The sequence below is a fragment of the Xyrauchen texanus genome, chromosome 10 (genome assembly GCF_025860055.1).
Source record: "Xyrauchen texanus isolate HMW12.3.18 chromosome 10, RBS_HiC_50CHRs, whole genome shotgun sequence".
NCBI classification, from domain to species: domain Eukaryota; kingdom Metazoa; phylum Chordata; class Actinopteri; order Cypriniformes; family Catostomidae; genus Xyrauchen; species Xyrauchen texanus.
Genome location: NC_068285.1, coordinates 41,943,489 through 41,963,202, shown reverse-complemented (window position 1 = coordinate 41,963,202; position 19,714 = coordinate 41,943,489). Strand labels below are relative to the sequence as shown.

Genomic DNA, 19,714 nt, shown 5'->3' with positions numbered 1-19,714 from the left:
AAAGCAATTCAATAGAAATAGAAAGTAAAAGAGAGTAAATTAATAATAATAATTACACTGAAATTAAACAAATCTAAAATTGTAAGGCGGGGTGGGGTTAATTCCTAGCACTCTAGAAATGTTCTCTATAGGTTCTATTTTTTATAACCATCAACTAAGGTTCACTAAACGTAGCAGGAAGATTTTTGTGAGACAGCCTAAAATAAACAGAACATTCTCTAATGGTATTTTTAGGTTTTATTTTTATAACAATAAACTAACCTTCCTAGAACGTTGCAGGGAGGTTTTTGTGTTACAATCTAAAAATAGATTTTGCAAGTTTTTTTTTGTTTGTTTGTTTTTTAAGTGATCACATTTTGCAATTCTGTGAGAAATAAATCAACGTTTGGTTGTTTTTAGACCATTACATTATGTGAATAAATAATAGGCTAATTAAAATAAAAACTGCATGGAAGGTTGACATAATTGTTGACACAAGAAAGGTTGTACATTCACAAACAACTCCTCCTCAAACACAGTCCATGCAAATTATCATCCATGCAAATACTGTACGCTATTATAAGAATGAATCAGACAATCATGCCTCTCTGTCTCTGTGCCCCCTTAAAAAAAACAACAACAAAACATTATTGATCTGGGCTCTTGTGCATACAATATAACAGTTTTCATAAGAAATGTGTGTAAAAACATATGACATAATCTGTGAATGCATAAACAGTTTGGTTTGAGTTGTTCTCTGTTGTTTTATGAATTCACTGTAACAAAAATTCCGTAGATACACTAAGAACACAAAAGGTCACATTTTTAAAGAAAGTCCTGGCTGCTCTTTTCCGTGTAATGAAAGTGAATGTGGACTGGTGCCCATTTACCACCATAAAAGTATCATAAAAGCTGTCCACATGACTTTATATTCTAAAGTCTTCTGAAACAATCTGATAGCTTAGTGTGAGGTACAGACCGAAACTTAGAGGAATTGTTCAAGCAAAAACTCTCTCATCATTTAATAACCCTCGTGCCATCTTAAAATTATATGCCTTTCTTTCTTCTAAAAATCAAACAAAGATTTTTTTTAAGTATGTTTGTGGTGGCGTTTTTGTCCAAACAATATAAATCATCAGGGTCCAAAACTTTCAGCAAGTCTCCACATGACTCGAGTGTTTTCTGAAGCGATAAAATTGCTTTGAATGAGAAACAGATCCAAATTTCAGTCCTTATTGACATTCAATTTTGCCATCTGCTCTTTGCCACGTTTATAAGAGAAGCTTGTTCACACACTTACTTGTGCTTGACACATATGCAGAGAGCTGCACATGAACCAGACACAGCATTGTCAGGTTCGCAGTTTTCGCAACGTGATCTCAAGTCGACATGTTGTTTTCAAGAGTTCCAGTACCCTAGGATAGTTCACATTATGCCAAATCACTGACAAGCGGCAACTCAAATTTTTGCATCGGCTCCAGTGTGTCTACCTCCTCTTGTGGTGCGACTGGAAGTGCTTTGCTTTGGCAACATGGGAGACCCAGGTTCAGATCCTGCACTGAAGTCAGGAAATTATCACATTTGCAAAATCAGCAATGAACATGATTCAGAGGTTTTTTCCTTTAACATAACATTTGTATTCCACTGATGGTTATGTTTAGGTTTGGGTTTTGGGTTGGGGGCTGTATGTACAGCTGAAAACAACTCGCTTCATATCTGGCTTTTGGCACCCTTCTGTGGACATTACACCCTGAACATGGAGCTCACATGTGCCCATACACCCAATAACACTTACCGCTTTGGCTACTGGCAGCAGTGTTTCGAATTTCAGTAAGCACACATCGAGTTTAGCTATAGAAATGTCAACCTACTGTTTTAGATTTCACTGTGAGATTCAGTTTGGTTTTCATGACCAGTTGGGCTGTTTTAAAGACTGAGATGCATGCTGTTGTTTTTTGGGGGATATTTTTAAAATGTACGGCAAATAGTTTCCAAAATCATATTGTGAATTAAAAAGGAAATTTTCTGAAGTAACCACATCATTTTGTGTCAATTCTATGACACTTTCATCTCACTTTTCAGCTTGTGTCCAGTTCAGTCCTACAATTTGGTGGTAGCCAAATCTAGCATGGCTTTAAAACTTCAAAAATAAAACATACTTTTACAAGTATCATCATGTTTCATCATTAATGGGATATGTTCAAGGTTGTATCAGTCATACTGGTCAAGCTAAATTACAAAAAAATCAGATGTCCATCAAGTTAAAGGGTCAGCGTCAGGGTGGACAATAACAGGGTAGACATTCAGTCAATAAATTAGCCACTACATGGACTGTGATTGATATATAGCAAACATATTTGTTAACATATATTGATGATTTTATTTCTGTTAACATAAATATATAACAATTTTAAAATTATATTAATTTCCCATATATCTTCCTATTAAATGGTTGTTATGTTCTCTTACGAGAGGTTCTCTCGTATTGCGTAAGCTAGCTTACGCTACGGGAAAGATTCATCTTTTCTGAGATATTGAAGCCAAAAAATTATCCTTAATTTTTGTATCCATTGTCAGCGCAGTGCGGCAGCTGCAGACCTTGAGCGGGCTAGCTAGCGAGCTCATAGGTTGCTCTGTGGCAACTGCTGCAGCCTATAGACGAGCTTGGGCTGAACTCGCGATCCAATGAGAGGCGTCCGGCGCTCACTGCATCAAAGCCCGCCAAAATGGGCGTGACTAGAGTGCATATAAGCGTAGTTCGTAGGCTGGAACCCTGATTTTCATCTCTTCAGCGAGCTCTTCGCATCGCTGACCTGGAAGCCGCGTCGCCGTTCGAGGGGCATCAAGCAAGCGTGGACAGCGCTAGAAGAAGCCGGCCGCCTCAGCCACCTTCAGCCATCCTGCGAAGCTACGCCATCCGACGACGTATCCTTTTATTCAGCAAGCTAGTTCTCACGAACTATTCACAAAAGAGTACGAGCGTCTTTTTCAAGATGCCTCGCTCCACTTGCGCCTCATGTCGCGCCCTTCTCAGCACAGGAGACCGCCACATCATCTGGCGCTCTCTGCCTGGGACTGGGGCACGCAGAGCTCGCCCTCACTGAGGGCGGATGCGATTTCTGCGAGGAGCTACCGATGTCGACCCTGCGGGCTCGACTCGAGCGCTCAAAGCAGAAACCGCCACGCCGCCTTACCTGCAGCCGCGCAGGAAGAAGCGCCGCTCACAAAGGCTGCCGGAAACTGTGGTTGAAGCGACTGCCTCGCCGAGCCTCTCCTCGAAAGCATCGCTTCACCCTCCCCGCCCCGGACGCCGCAGTTGCCGCCGAGCGGCCGCGACTGCTGCCATCTCGGATGACGAGGCGGAGGATAAGGGCCGCTGTTCCATCATGGCTTCGGACAGCGAGGAGTGGTCAGGCTCCCAAGCCTCCTCCTCGGCCCAGGAATCCAGCAGGACCCGCGCCGGAGTCGAAGGGGAGTTAACACGCCTCCTCACACAGGCTGTCGACCGCCTCAGGCTCGAGTGGTCACCGCCCCCTGAGCAGGCACCCAACAGACTCGACGGCTGCTTTCTTCAAAGCCATCGCCGCTCTACACCCGCGGCCCAGGCCGCTCCCTTCCTGCCGGAATTACATACGGAGCTTGCAAAGTCGTGGAACGCTCCTTTTTCAGCCAGGACCCGTTCCCACGTCTCCACCTCTCTCGCGTCGGTGGACGGCGCCACTGAGAGAGGCTACTCCTCCATCCCCCCGGTCGAGAACTCGGTAGCAGCACACCTTTTTCCGCCCTCCGCGAGATGGCGTTCCAAGCCTGTGCTCCCGTCTAAGGCCTACAGAGCGACTTCCGCCTATGTTGGCCGCGCCTATTCCGCCGCCGGCCAAGCCGCAACTGCTCTGCACTCAATGGCCGTTTTACAGATCCTACAAGCAGACCTTCTTCAGGAGTGGGATGAGAAAGGCAGGCACCCAGAGGCTGTTACTGATCTACTGGCGCGACAGACCTCGCCCTTCAGCGCTACCAAAGCTGCAGCCCAAGCTCTAGGGAAGTGCATGGCCTCGCTGACTGTGACCGAGAGACACTTATGGCTAACACTAGCCGACATGGGAGAAGCAGAGCGCTCCACGTTCCTCAACGCACCGCTCTCTCCGACCGGTCTCTTCGGCTCCGCGGTGAGTGGCATTGTTGACCGCTTCTCAGAAGTCCAGAAAGCCACCCAAGCCATGAACCTCTTCCTGCCGCGTCGCGCTAGCTCCTCTGCAGGCCGCTCACGTGATCAGCCTCCTGCACGAGCCTCTTCACAGTGCCCAGTTCAACAAACTCAGACTTCTCAGCGTCGACAGGGCGGCCGCTCGATCAGCGCTCAGACAGCCGCCGCAGACCGCCGCCCGCGGGCCTCGATTTAAGGTAACGCTGAAACCAGAGCAACCGAAGTCTTCCTAACTTTGTTGAACAAACGACGGCTCAGTCCCGCAGCCGACCACCGCCAAAGCTTTGCCCCTGTCAGTCCCCTTCTCTCAGGCTACTACAGTGGTGAATTTAGCAGCCAACAAGCCGGTGACACTGCCCGCTTGCTCAGCACTCAAACGCCGCTTTCACGGCGACCCAAATAAATCTTGTAAAGAGCAAACATGTCTTATGTGTAGAAAAAGTGCCCACAACCCAGTGTTCGCCTCTACACACAAGCATAGCACATCCCGTGCTCCCTATCAGAGCACGCCTCATAAAGCTGTTACTGAACCGCTCGAAGCGCCAGAGTCAATGAAGGCGCTCACAAATGCGTCAGCGCTACCATTCTCTGCCCGCTCTGTCACACCGACCAGCCCTATGTGTAGAAAATGTGCCCACAATCCAGTGTTCACTTCTGCACACAAGCACTGCAAGTCTCGTGGTCCCCACCAGAGCACGCTCACATAAAGCGGTTACTGAACCGCCGAAGCGCCAGAGTCAATGAAGGCGCTCACAAATGCGCGGCGCTACCATTCTCTGCCCGCTCTGTTACACGGCCAGCAACCATTCCTCTGTGTGTAAGTCCCGTGCCCATGACTATGCTTGCGCATCACGTAACAGATGTGACTCTTTCCCCATTCATTCCAATCGGAAGTCACTCACAAAACAGCCTGTTCATGCTGTTCTGCGAGCAATCATGCATGAACACACTAAACGTGCTCACACATTTTGTTCAGCTCTGTGTGCGGCAATCAGAGCTGAATTGGCCATTCACCCTCTAGCGTTATGCTTCAAAGCGTGGGAAGCTATTCCAGGGATATCCAAGTGGGTGTTAAGCACAATACAACAGGGCTATTTGCTACAGTTCGATCGCCGCCTCGCTTCAGATCGCTGCTCGAAACCACTGTGAACACGGAAGCAGCGTGCATGCTTCGCTCAGAAATAGCAAGCCTTCTGTGCAAAAGGGCCATAGAAAAAGTGCCACCCTCTCTGAGCGAAGTCGGAGCTTTACAGCCGTTATTTTCTTGTTCCCAAGAAAGACGGCGGCCTCAGACCCATATTAGATCTCAGGGTTTTGAACAAGGTGCTTGCAAAAAGTCCGCTCAAAATGCTTACAATCAGGAAACTCCTCGCGATGTGCGCTAGGGGACTGGTTTATTTCTCTCGATCTGAAAGATGCATACTTTCAGATTCAGATAAATCCCCGTCACAGGCCATTCTTGAGATTCGCCTTCAACGGCCAGGTTTATCAATACACCGTCCTTCCGTTCGGCCTGTCCTTAGCACCCCGTACTTTCACGAAGTGCATGGATGCGGCGCTCGCGCCCCTGCGGAGTCAGGGTTTGCGAATTCTGAACTATTTGGATGACTGGCTGATTATGGCTCAGTCACATATGGAGCTTCTGTCTCACAGAGCAGTTCTCCTCAGCCATCTGAACAGTTTGGGTCTTGCAGTCAATTGGACCAAGAGCTCACTACTAGTCAGACCATTTCCTTCCTGGGAATAGAACTAGACTCCGTGGCAATGACGGCTTGCTGATCTACACAGCGCGCACGCCGTGTTCAGCGACTAGCCGCATCTTTTCAGATGAACAGCCTCACGCCTCTGAAGAAATTCCAGAGAGTGCTAGGTTACATGGCCTCAGCCGCAGCAGTACTTCAGCTGGGTTTACTGCACATGCGCCGCTTCAGCATTGGCTAAACACCGGCGTCTCGCCGGGCTTGGGCCACAGGCCGCCAGCCCATCAAGGTGACTCAGACCTGTATATCAGCTCTGCAGCCCTAGACAGTGGCCGAATGGTATCAGCGGGAGTGACAATGGGAGCTGTATCTCGCCGAAAAGTCATCTCGACAGACGCGTCCAACACGGGTTGGGGCGCGGTCTCGCGAGGGCTCTCCGGTTTTCGGCCTATGGTCAGTTCAGGAAAAGCTCCTTCACATAAATTGTCTGGAAATGATAGCGGTCGAGTACGCCGCGGCGCTTTCTCCGGTCATTCAGGGTCACCACGCCCTGGTCCGCTCGGACAACAGATCTGTGGTATCCTACCTAAACCGCCAGGGCGGTGTCAGATCCAGGAACCTCTTCCATCTGACAAAACGCATACTGAGTTGGTCCCAGTGCCACCTGCGCCGCTGAGGGCGACGCGCGTGCCAGGCCACCTGAACGACGGCCCGGACAGACTGTCCAGAGACAATATTCCCCAGGGGAATGGTCCCTGCACGCTCAAACAGTCCAGACGCTATGGCACCTATTCGGCAGAGCAGAGATAGACCTCTTTGCGCCCAAAGAGAACTCTCACTGCCCAATATTTTTCTCGAAGCGAGGACGCCGCTGGCCCAGGACTGGCCCAGACGCCCGCTTACGCCTTCCCTCCCGTCTCGCTATTGCCACAGGTAATGCAGAGGATCAGGGAAATGCGCCACTCGGTGCTCCTCATAGCCCCGCGTGGGAGAATCAGACATGGTTCCCGGAGCTTACACAGCTGTCACTGACAGCGCCGTGGCCCATCCCAGTGAGAGCAGATCTCCTCTCTCAAGCTCGCGGCACAATCTGGCATCCCCACCCAGAGCTGGGCTGCATGCGTGAGTGATCAACGACTACCCGTCGCTCTGCCAGAAGGAGTAATAAACACCATCATACACGCTAGAGCCCCTTCCACGAGAAGACTCTATGCGCCAAAATGGTCTGTGTTCTCAAAATGGTGCACCGACAGAGACCTGGACCCGTGGACATGTGGGGTGTCGCCGCTGCTCAGTATTTCTACAAGAGCTGCTGGATAAGGGCAGATCCCCATCCACGCCAAAGTGATGTGGCGGCCGCTGCGGCGTTCGCTGAACCCCTGCACGGCCAGTCATGGGGTAAAAATGAGCTGGTCATCCGCTTCCTCAGGGAGCTAGAAGGATGAACCCCGCGCCTCCATCGGTTCCTATCTGGGATCTTTCTATAGTTCTCGAAACTATGAAAGCCCCCTTTCGAACCACTTCAATCCGTGGATTTGAAATACCTTTCACTCAAAACCGCTTTTCTGACTGCCCTGTCATCAGTCAAACGTGTGGGAGACCTTCACGCGCTGTCTGTCAGCGCTGCGTGTCTTGAGTTTGGACCAAGTGACTCCAAGGTCATTTTAAAGCCTAGACACGGCTATGTTCCCAAGGTGATCGGTACTCCTTTCAGAGCACAGGTCATTTCCCTATCGGCGCTGCCAGCACCCGATAGCGAACGCGACGCCAATCTCCTTTGCCCGGTCAGAGCACTGAGATTGTATACTGCGTGCTCCGCTGCTTTCAGACGCTCCGAGCGTTTCGTTTGGAGGGCGCACCAAAGGTCTCGCCGCCTCGAAACAGACACTATCTAGATGGATAGTGGACGCTATTGCTGCTGCATACGCGTCAAAAGACCTGCCATGCCCGTTGGGCATTAGGGCTCACTCCACTAGAGGCATGGCATCCTCGTGGGCATGGTCCAGCGGGATTTCCATTCACGACATATGTGTGGCAGTGGGATGGACTTCCCCCTCCACCTTTGTCAGATTTTACAATATGGAAGTGCCCGCTCTGCAGGCAAAACTACTAGCGGTTTAATACGCTACAGCTCCCTGGTGCGCTGCACTGATGGGACACATTTCACACAGACCGGCACCGCCGCTTGTCGCTCCCTTCCCACTATGTGCTTATGTATTACACAATCAATGACCTGCATTCTTGCCGGCCAAATATTATTTCCCCACTCATAAGGGCTCCCCGGTCCCCCTTAATTCCCTGGGGCTCATACAGTGGATGCTTGAGCCGACGGCGCTGACAATGGGTTCCCGTGAGCGTAAGCTAGCTTACGCAATACGAGAGAACCTCTCGTGAAGAGAACGTATCGGTTACCTAACGTAACCTCGGTTCTCTCTAGATGAGGGAACGAGTATTGCGTGAGCCGGCCGTGCTCAGCGCCACGAGCTGACTTTTCGCTTCAGTCAATGAAAACCAGGGTTCCAGCCTACTGAACCACGCTTATATGCACTCTAGTCAGGCCCATTTTGGCGGGCTTTGATGCAGTGAGCGCGCGGACGCCTCTCATTGGATGCGAGTTCGCCCAAGCTCGTCTATAGGCTGCAGCAGTTGCCACAGAGCAACCTATGAGCTCGCTAGCTAGTCCACTCAAGGTCTGCAGCTGCCGCACTGCGTTGACAATGGATACAAAAATTAAGGATAATTTTTTGGCTTCAATATCTCAGAAAAGATGAATCTTTCCCGTAGCGTAAGCTAGCTTACGCAATACTCGTTCCCTCATCTAGAGAGAACCGAGGTTACGTTAGGTAACCGATATGTTATGCTTGATAACATATGACTTACACCACAAAATAAAAGAAAACATAAATAAAACAAAAGAGTTACAAACTTAAAATAACTAAATAATTCTGCAGAATGGCTGATGTCCACCTCCAGTGTATGATGTCATTTCATAACATATATCTTCAATGAAAGTTCATGGTATCATAACATAACAGGGAGGACAATAAATCAAGGGACAAACAAAGAAACCACTATCAGTGTTAAAATGACACTTTTACCAAAAATGAATACTTGTTAGTGAGAGAATGTTATACTAATCTCTTCATTTTATGGGGGGAAAAATTTTAATCCAAGGATTTAGCACTTATTTTTGTCAAAGATATTTAACATGCAGTTTTGGAGACATAATAAAATGACTGGTTGAAAAGGATCAACTAACATATAAAAAAATGTATTTAAAAAATCTGCAGGGGGCCTGGGTAGCTCAGCGAGTAATGACACTGACTACCACCCCTGGAGTCGTGAGTTCGAATTCAAGTTGTGCTGAGTAACTCAAGCCAGGTCTCCTAAGCAACCAAATTGGCCCGGTTGCTAGGGAGGATAGAGTCACATGAGGTAACCACCTCATAGTCATGATTAGTTCTCGCTATCAATGGGGCGCATGGTAAGTTGTGCATGGATTGCAGAGAATAGCATGAGCCTACACATGCGGAGTCTCAGTGGTGTCATGCACGATGAGCCACATGATTAGATGTGCGGACTGACGATCTCAGAACCGGAGACAACCGAGACTTGTCCTCCACCACCCGGACTTGTCCTCCAGCACTCCTAATAAAGGGGATATTTTTTTTATATATATATAAAAATAAAATAAAAAGACACTTATGTGCTCAAGCTGATAGACTTGTCCAACAAGCGTTGTCCTTCATGAAGTCAGTTGACTGAGTAAGTCATTTTGTGATCCTCACATTGCAGCCAAGTGAGCCTGACTCACTGAACATTCACTTGACCATCTGAGAAAACTGAGCACCTATTTGTTTCTTTTTGTGCTGGTTCCACCTAGTGGCTGGAGTTTTGTGGAGGAAGACACCTTCAGACAGTTATGTGGATGAATCTACACATTCTTTGTGTTTATCCCGCATATTGGTTGGAGTTTGTTTTATAGATTATCTTCTGTTGTGTATTCTGTCTTACAAATTTGCACATGGAAAAATTTTCGCAGGGCTCTCGTAGGTGTATATGGACTGTTTGAGTTTAGAGGGATGGACGCACGCCAGTTGGCGCTGTTGTGCACAGGGTTAATGTGCATGTTTTTCTTTTTTCTGTTTGTTTGGTTTGCGAGAAACTTTAGGGTTTGATTGTTGCACTAATGCTGGAATGTAGTCTTAATCGTTTTATTTTTGACACACAATCTATTTTTTCTAATACGTCAAATGTTAATATGAGTGGATTGTCTCTCTCCATGTGGAATGTGAATGGGTTGGGGCACCCCCATAAAAAGAAGGAAGGTTATTTATTTTCTAAAACGTAAGAAACATATAGTGTTTCTTCAAGTAATGCATTTTCCCCACAGGAAGCTAAAAACGTTGGTAAGGGGTGGGCATGTTTTCTTTAGTGCTGGCTCGAGTAAGAGCAGGGGAGTCATTTACATTGACAAGTAAACATCTACAATTCAAATTTCTCAAACAGACTAAAGATAAATTAGGAAGCGTCATTATTGTTTTAGCAGAAATTCAGGGACAAAGTCTTATTTTTTTGCTAATACTGTATTTACGCACCTAATGCTGATGATCAGGGCTTTTTTATAGATCATGAAGGGATGTTGCAAGCCGCTTGCACCCCTCATGATATAATATTGGGAGGAAACTTTAATCTTTTGATGGACACAGTCCTTGGGCATAGTTAAGTAAAAAGGTGTAAGCCTTCTAGTGCAACACTGACACTTCTCAAGATGTGAATAACTCTTGGTCTTACAGATATCTGGAGAATTTGAACCCATCTGGTATGGACTATACATTTTTTTCATCAATCCATAAGATTTATTCTAGAATAGATATCTAAGTCCCTCATTTCATCTGTTGCTGATTGCTCAATTTTAAACATTTTAGTCCCAGGTCATGCCCTGGTGAGTTTATAGGTGTTGCCACATATGGAGAAAAGGAAAATCATACAGTTGGCACTTTAATGTATCCCTTTTGCAGAATCCTGAATTCCAACAAATGCTTAAGGCTGAAATCAATGTTTATGTGGAGACCAATTGGTCCTCAGTATCCTCTGTGGGCGTGGCTTGGGAGGCACTTAAGGTGGTTCTTAGGGGCCGGATCATACAGTATGCCTCATTCATAAACAAATTCTAAGTATGAGAAGTTGTTAAGTTGGAAGGGTGCCCATGCAGAGTTGAAGCATAAAATGTCATCTGATGGCCTCAGAGAACTGACCTGATTGAAATACAGATATAATACTATTTTGTTGCTGAAGGAGGAATTTTATCTATTCAGGGCAAGACAGTCCTACTTTGAGTCAGAGGACAAAGCAGGAAGCTTTTGAATAGATACTGTATATAAAGAAGAGAGAGTCTTTTTCTACCATTCCCTCTGTGAAATCTGCTGGTGGTGAAAAATGTACCTCGGCCATTGATATTAATATTGCTTTTAAAGCATTCTATTTTTATCTCTATAGTTCCACACCTTCGTCTACAGATGAAGATATAAGAAACTTTGTGGAACCATTAGAACTCCCTAAACTGATGACTGAGCAAAAAATGATCTTGATTCTGCGATTAACTTGGAGGATCTTGGCAAGATAATTAAGGCCTTGCCTACAGGCAAGTCTCCAGGGCCAGACAGCTTTGCAGCTGAATTGTTTAGATCTTATGCTACAGAACTGGCTACACTTTTGTTAGAAGTTTATACAGAATCATTAAAGAATTTAAAGCATCTGCCACAATGTGTCATCATGACACAAGAACCGATTAGTCTGATTCTTAAAAATGACAAAGATCCAAGTGAGTGTGTTACTGTCCAATTTCCCTGATCCAGCTAGACGTAAAACTAGTGTCAAAAAATGTGGCTAACTAATAAAGTAAATAGTCAGTAGCGGCAGTACAAACAAATGGATAAATTGTTTTATGATTTTACTCTGAATCGGGGCACCCGACAGGGTCGCCCTCTTTCCCCATTATTGTTCCGTCTTGCCCTGGAACCATTAGCAGCCACGATAATAAAGGAAGATGATGTTCCAGGGGTGGTGGCGGGAAGTATTGTGCAAAAGCTTTTGCTTTATGCAGATGATATTTTATTATTCGTCTCCGACCCCACTAGATCTATACCTTGCCTCCAGAGAATTATTCATTCCTTGTGTCAGGATATTGTGTCAGTTGGTCTAAATCCGAAGCTTTGGCTCTGACAGCGTACTGCCCAGTATTGGCTTTTCAGCCTTGCACCTTCCAGTGGCCTAAATAGGCCATTAAGTATTTGGGCATTTTATTTGCAGTAAATTTGTGTGATTCAGTAAGAGTTAATTTTAACCCCTTAATAAAAAGGTTTTCGAGCAGTGTGGGCAGGTGGGCTTCATTACATTTATCTATGATTGGGAAGGTTAATGTTATTCAAATAAATTGTATTCCAAACTACCTGCTACAGTCTGTCCCTGTAGATGTCCCACTCTCTAATTTCAAGCAATATGTTAGTATAGAGAAGTCATTCATTTGGAATGGTAAGTTCCCCAGATTACATTTGAACAAGTTATATAGGCCAACTGGCAAAGGTGGGCTGGGCCTACCCATGATTTTGTTTTATTATTATGCATTCGGTCTCAGACATTTGGCTCATTGGTCACTTCCACCTGAGAGAGCCCCTCCCTGGTTTTGTATTGAATAGGAAGTTCTTGCCCCTATTTTGCCATTGCAAAGTCTTTCTATTAAACTATCCGGAGAATTTAAGTCATACCCTGTTATCGCCTTTTGCATGTGGTATGGACATAAGTGTGTCCAAAGTGTTTAATTCTGACATTTATTTTAATGTTGCCTCAAGCATATAGATGAACCCAAAATGATGTATTAATAAGTATCCATTCTGCTGGTCAGAGTGGATTGTGAGGGAGGTTCATATGCTCAGAGACCTATATGAGAGTGGAGTGTTGAGATCTTTTGAAAATATGGTTCAACATTTTAGGATTCCCAGATCTCAGTTCTTTAGGTAATTACAGCTGCGCCACCTGCTCTGTACTATTTTTGGGGGCAGCATACACCCTCTAAAGCAGCAGATACACTGGAAGTGGTGATTACTTCCTTTGGAAAAGGTCATGAGGCATCAGTGTATTACTCCCTGTTAATTCAGAGTCTGGGGAACTTCTCTCACGATATTATGTGAGAAAGATTTAAACTTGGTATTGGAGGAGGGAGTGTGGGCTAGGATTCTAGAGATGCAAGGGTGCATCAGATGCAATTTAAGATTTTGCATCAATTCTACTGGACCCCCTCTAGATTGTATAGGCTTGGTCTTAAAGACACACCCACCTGCTGGCGATGCAAATCAGAAGATGGGGACACAACCCATGTTTTTTGGGGATGTGTTAAGATCCAAGCATTTTGATTGAGGATTCAGAGATTTATGTGTGATGTAGTGGACACTCAATTTTAATTTAGCCCCAGACTGTATTTTGGGTGATGGGGCATTCCTGTGTATAGGGGATAAATATATAAAAAGCTAGGTCCTAACCAGCGTGATGATTGGCAGACAGGGAAACCTCAGGTGACGGAAGTCAACCGATGCGCCCTAATTTTGTGAGTGGTGCACTGAGTTGGGCAGGGTACTGGCATTTTAGGATATGGCATGTAGAAGCTAGGCAACCTGGATTTGTACATCAGGAAATAGAGCAGTTATTTAGCCTTTTTAGAAGGCTCTCAGGGAGGGGGCAGTGGAGAAAGACTAGGTTTTATTTTTTTATGTTTCTGATATTTTTCAGAAAATATTTTCTGATGTTATATTGTCTATTTGTGTCTTTGTCAGTTGGCTTTTGACCACTGGGGTGCTTGTTGTTGTTGAACAACATGAGACTGAGTAAATGATGTGAACTATTCCTTTAATTTAATGCACAAAACATAAACATCTGCAGTATATCTCAAACTTTGTGTCAATTATAGATCAATTAACCTCATGTTTTCCCTCAGTGTTGAATGGATTGCATTGTGAGAGGATACGGCTGTACTCGGGCTAGAGGAGGAGAGGAAATGCTCGTGGGAATTCTCTGCAGCCATATGTCCTCCTCAGTAGCCCCCGTTAGACCTGACAGCTGATATATGGTGTGCATGGCAAAAACAAACTACTCAGCAAAAGCAGGCAGACATTGATAAATGAAGGCATTGTGGCACAGATACTGTGAGCACATCGATTTGTGGGCAAAATACCACTTCAATATGTGGCCAAAGCATCCAGCCCAATTAGGGCAGAAAATGTGCAGAGAAGTACTTTACCTTTCATATAGCAGCATTCCTCTGTCCACTTTCAAGATGTTTTATCAATTTTTTTTTCACTCAGATTCAGGGTTTTTTCTAAGCTGATTCGGATGCATGAAGCTACACTGTTAAAAATTTTGCTAGGAAAACCCTGATATTACAGTGAGTTTGGAGTGGGTGAATCTGACAAAAATTTCACGAAATGAATGGAGAACCCAGGGATGCAGAGAAACAAATAACAGTTTATTGAAAAAAAAAATCAGCAGAAAAAATTAAGGAGTTCCGGCTCAGGTTGCAGGTGTCTGGAGACAATATGGCAGAGATGAGGATGATGACAGTGATGACCAACTTGGAACACCCAGGCAGAGAATGGACGACAGGGTAATTATTCCAAAGGTGAGTAAATCCAACAAACAGTCCTCAGATCAATAATCCAACAGAGAGCAGCAAAACAGGAACAAACTGTCAGAAGACAAAAACAAAAGAGCAAACGGGACAGGACAGGACAGGACAGGACAGGACAGGACAGGACAGGACAGGACAGACTGACTGACTGACTGACTGACTGACTGACTGACTGGCAAGATGGAGACTCTAACACAAACAAACAATCTGGCACCAGACACAGGAGGGTATAAATAGACAGGGTTAACAAGATGCAGGTGGTGATAATCAGCTTGTCAAGTCAAGTCAATTTTATTTGTATCATATCGTTTCAAAGCAGCTTTACAGAATATCAGCATTAACAGACGATAAAACTGTAATGTCTATAATGTCGATGAATCATCATTGTGTAATTACCTCAAATACGATTGTTTATCGTGTTTAAAAAGAAGTAATTAAATAATAATTGTATTAATAACCGCAGTGAGCAAGCTGAAAGCGACTGTGGCAAGGAACACAAAACTCCATAAGATGTTGATTAATGGAGAAAAATAACCTTGGGAGAAACCAGACTCACTGTGGGGGCCAGTTCCCCTCTGGCTAACATCATGAATATAATGTAAATATTACTTATGTATAGTGCAAGTCATGGTTTAAAATTATTAAACTAAGTAAGTGTTAAGGGTCAGTGTTTAAACATTGATTGTGTTTGAACTGTAAGATTAATGACCAAAGTCTTTGAAGTCCATCCTGGATTAACTGAAGTTCACATAGATGCAATTGTCCTTGTTAATTGGCTGATGAAGGCTTTTGTTGGCAATTGTTAGTCTATGCATTCTATTTCAAGATCGTAGTCCATCAATAGACCGAGTTGATGCAGGCAGAGATCAGGGATGTGAAACGCAGTTCAACTTGGCCAGTAATTTCGATGAGGTTCGTTGTGGTCCATCCTAAATCCAAGGTTCAGACAATGGCATATGAAGTATCCCATGTCTTATGGTTGGTGTTGGCATCAGTTCATCCTCTGATGTCCATCTTAATAGACTGAAGTGATGTTTGGCTGGCACCGGCTGCATTTAGTCATCATCATTCAGCGACAGGGGCGACAATATCAAGAGTGCTAGAGAAGGCTGCATTTATATTTTTTGTTATTTCATCAAGTTCTTCTGGGCTTTGGGGTTTATTGAGTAGATGAGATAGATCTGGAAGATTATTAGTGAAGCTATCTTTAGTGGTCGAAAGAATAGTTCTACCTCAATGATAGCGTGGTGTAGATTGAGTAACATTAGCTGATTGCAGCATACAAGAGACGAGGTAATGATCAGAGATGTCATCGCTCTGCTGCAGAATTTCTATATTATCACCATCAACTCCAAATGACAGAATTAAATCTATGGTGATGAGTTGGTCCTGTTACATTTTGTCTGACTCCAAAAGAGTTGAGAATATCGATAAATGCTAATCCCAATGTATCATTTTCATTATCTATGTGAATGTTGAAGTCACCAACAATTAAAGCTCTATCTACAGTAACTACAAGATCTGATAAAAAAATGAGTAAATTCACCAAGGAAATCAGAATCAGGCCCGGATGATCTATACATTGTAGCAAGGACAAAAGACGACAGAGATTTTTTTATTTAAGCATTATTAGTTCAAAAGACTTCCATTTATATCCTGTCCTCTGAGTAACACCAAACACTTCACAATGTAAATTGTAGCATCACCTCCTCCTCGACCCTTCAGACGTGGCTCATGTTTATAACAATAACCTGGGGGAGTAGATTCATTTAAACTAATATATTCATCCGGTTTAAGCCAGGTTTCAGTCAAACAGAGCGCATCCAATCTATGATCTGTAATCATTTCATTAACAATTAGTGCTTTGGTAGAAAGAGATCTAATTTATAGTAGCCCTATTTTTATATGATGTGTATTTTTAATTAGTTTGTTTTGTTCAAGTTTGACCTTAATAAAAAATTTTCTAAATTTTTTAGTGAGGGTATTGTGTTTGGTAGTTCGGGGAACAGACACAGTCTCTATGACATATCTAGGTGATACAGTCTCTATGTGTTGTAGTTTATGTGACCTGTGTGACGTCTCAAGGCAGCTCGTAGACGTTAGGATTAACCAGTTTGTCTGCTTCCTGACCTGGCCCCAATTAGTCAATTACTATCATTATTAAGACTATGAGCCAAATTACTAGAGAGGAGAGCGGCACCTTCCCTGGAGGGATGGAGTCCGCTCTCTTTAGCAGGTCAGGTCTACCCCAAAAACTCTTCCAATTGTCTATAAATCCTATTTTATTCTTCAGACTCCACTCAGACATCCAGCCATTCAGTGACACTAATCTACTATAAACCTTGTCACCACAACAAGCAGGGAGGGGACCAGAGTATATTACAGTGTCTGACATCGTTTTTGCAAATTCGCACACCTCTTTAACATTATCTTTAGTGATCTCCGACTGGCGAAGCCGGACGTCGTTAGTGCCGACATGGATAACAATTTTAGAAAATCTACGTTTAGCATTAGCCAGCACTTGTAAATTTGATTTGATGTCAGACGCTCTGGCCCCTGAAATGCAATTAACAATAGTGGCTGGAGTCTCTATTTCCCGTTCCATACAATAGAATCAATAGCAAGGGCTCTTTCAACATGATTCTCAGTGGGTGTATCACTGAGTGGGGAGAATCGTTTGGAAACCCTAACAGAAACGGAAGAGTGGTGTCTCTAGGCTGAGCGAGTAGGCCGCCCAGACGTCACCCAAATGCCCTGCTGCAGGGGCTCTACTGCCGGAACCAAAGTGTTTATGTAACTCTCTGTACTACTCGCATCCGAAACAATATCTACCGGCTTCTCTTTCTCACTGAACTCCACTAGCTTTCAAATGCGAGTCTCTAACTCCTTAACCTTCCCGTCAGCCTGACTAATTCCTTACATTTATCACATGTGAATCCCTCACTGCTGACGGAGAAGGCTATTGTAAACATGTGACATGCAATGCAGGAAGAAATAACATGAGCGGATGCCATGACTTACTGTTTGTTTCAAGAGGGATTCACATCAATCTCAAACCCTCACCGCTCAGGAACAACTAACAACAAACAATTCAGATGTTAACTATTAAAGGCTGAAAACAGATATATAAGCGATGCTAAAAAAAAACTAGCAGGCTACAAACACAGACTCTAGCTAGGTGCCAGCAGCAACAGGTAAAATACACACAGATGAAACAGTAGAAAAGGTAGAACAGTAGAAATAGGTAAAATGACAAAGGATATAACAATGAACGTTTGAGAATAAGAATAAGCAATGCTAAGCAGCCTAAGCAGGCTACAAAAAAAACTCTTGTGTAGCGTGCCGTCAGCAACAGTTTTAAGATTGAAAGTCTGGCTCTGGGACAAGCTTGTGAAAGGCATGAATGAGCATTCCCATTAAAACGCTAATCACACCGTTCACGCGGCAACAGGAAACACACAAAGGAAAACAGCACAGGAAAAGACAGATCCAATGAATCATGTCAGTACCCCCAAAGATGCCTCCTGGCGTCCCCTGAAGTTCCACCATGATGCCAATAGAACTCAATGAGGTTGGGATCCAGGATATAGCAAGCCGGAACCCAACTTCTCTCCTCTGGACTGTAGCACTCCCAGTCTACCAGGTACTTAAAATCAGTTCCAATCGCCAGTCCGCAGAATGGCTTCTCTGGCGATCCTCCAGGTGTGATGGCATCTCTGGAGGAAGGCGTGCACAGATAGAACAATAGTGTCGGGTTCTTGGGAGGGGAACAGAGGAGGACGGTAGCCTAAACAGCACTGGAAGGCGCGACATACCTGTAGACAACACCATTAAGGAATTGTGCATTCTACCCAAGTAAGTTTGGAACTCCAAGTCGACGGCTTCTGGGAGGCCACACAGCACAGAACCCTCTCCAAATCTTGGCTTGCTAGCTCAGCCTGCCAATTGGTCTGGGGATGAAACCCATAGGACTTGCAGTTGCACCCAGCTGTCAAAAGAATGGAAAAACACAAAAACACACCTGACAGGCCACAAATGACAAACATCCTGCACTCCGGGTATTGAATCACTCACCTGTCAGCCAGAACAAGACCCTGGAGTTGCTTCCCAAGTGATTGTACTGTACAGTTTGAGAGGCTCTTGTTGGAAATACACATTTCCTCCTTGATGGGCAGCAGACAGACATCTCAAGGGGGACATCCATATTTCTATGACTAAAAATAGTTAAACCAAACAAGCACCTTGAGCTCCAGTATCCTGGATGACATCTCAGCCATATGTATCAGAGGCTAATTGAGTCTCCCCGCTAGGCTGTGGAGTAATGCCATTTTCAAGGGCCATTTTTTAACAGTTGGTGTGAGCGGGGTGATTTATTATAATTATTGGTACATCCATGCAGCGAGAAATGATCATAAGCATGAATAGAGTCTCTAGAGAACTGACAGACACATTTTTGAGTGCCCTGGGTAGTGCCCTTAGACCCAGGATCTCTTAAATCTACACATCCGAAGCTTAACGAGGGTTAAATCTAAAACAAAACAAAAGCACTGAACATTCAGTTTTTAGTTTAGAAACTGATCTTTTTGCCATTTCTAATGTGTATTCATTTATTTATCTATTTATTTGCAAAATTGAAAAATACATTTCAACACTTGTCACTACAATTCACACTCACACTGCCCTTTTCTATTATTATAATATTATGCAATATATATTTGTAAGATTATACATTTATATTAACATATATTTATAATATTGTGCCATAGTTGACATTTAAAGGCTAAATTGCTAAGTCTGAATAGCTGAATATAGCCTATAGCTAACAACAGTTGTGATTTATACCCTATGTATGTAATTTTATCATAATAATTATTTGTTCTAGTGTCTTCAGGGGTATTGACTTAAAATGTAAACAATACAAAAGTAAATATGTTGAAAAGATTTTAAAAAATTATATTCGCTGTGTGCTATTTTGAAAGCACTACAACACATTATTTGATTAATTTAATTGTTTATATATATATATATATATATATATATATATATATATATATATATATATATATATATATATTATATAGTTATACACTCATTTCAAATCAGATGATTGCAACCAACCAAAAAAGTGACAACAGTCGATTGTTTACCATT

The 19,714-nt window shown here is 44.1% G+C and overlaps 1 protein-coding gene across 1 annotated transcript in view; it reads left to right on the top strand.

Annotated features, from left to right (window-relative positions):
* The window catches only part of LOC127650070 (syntaxin-12-like), a 232,927-nt gene that overhangs the window by 119,521 nt on the left and 93,692 nt on the right, over positions 1-19,714 (top strand). The window lies entirely within an intron of this gene.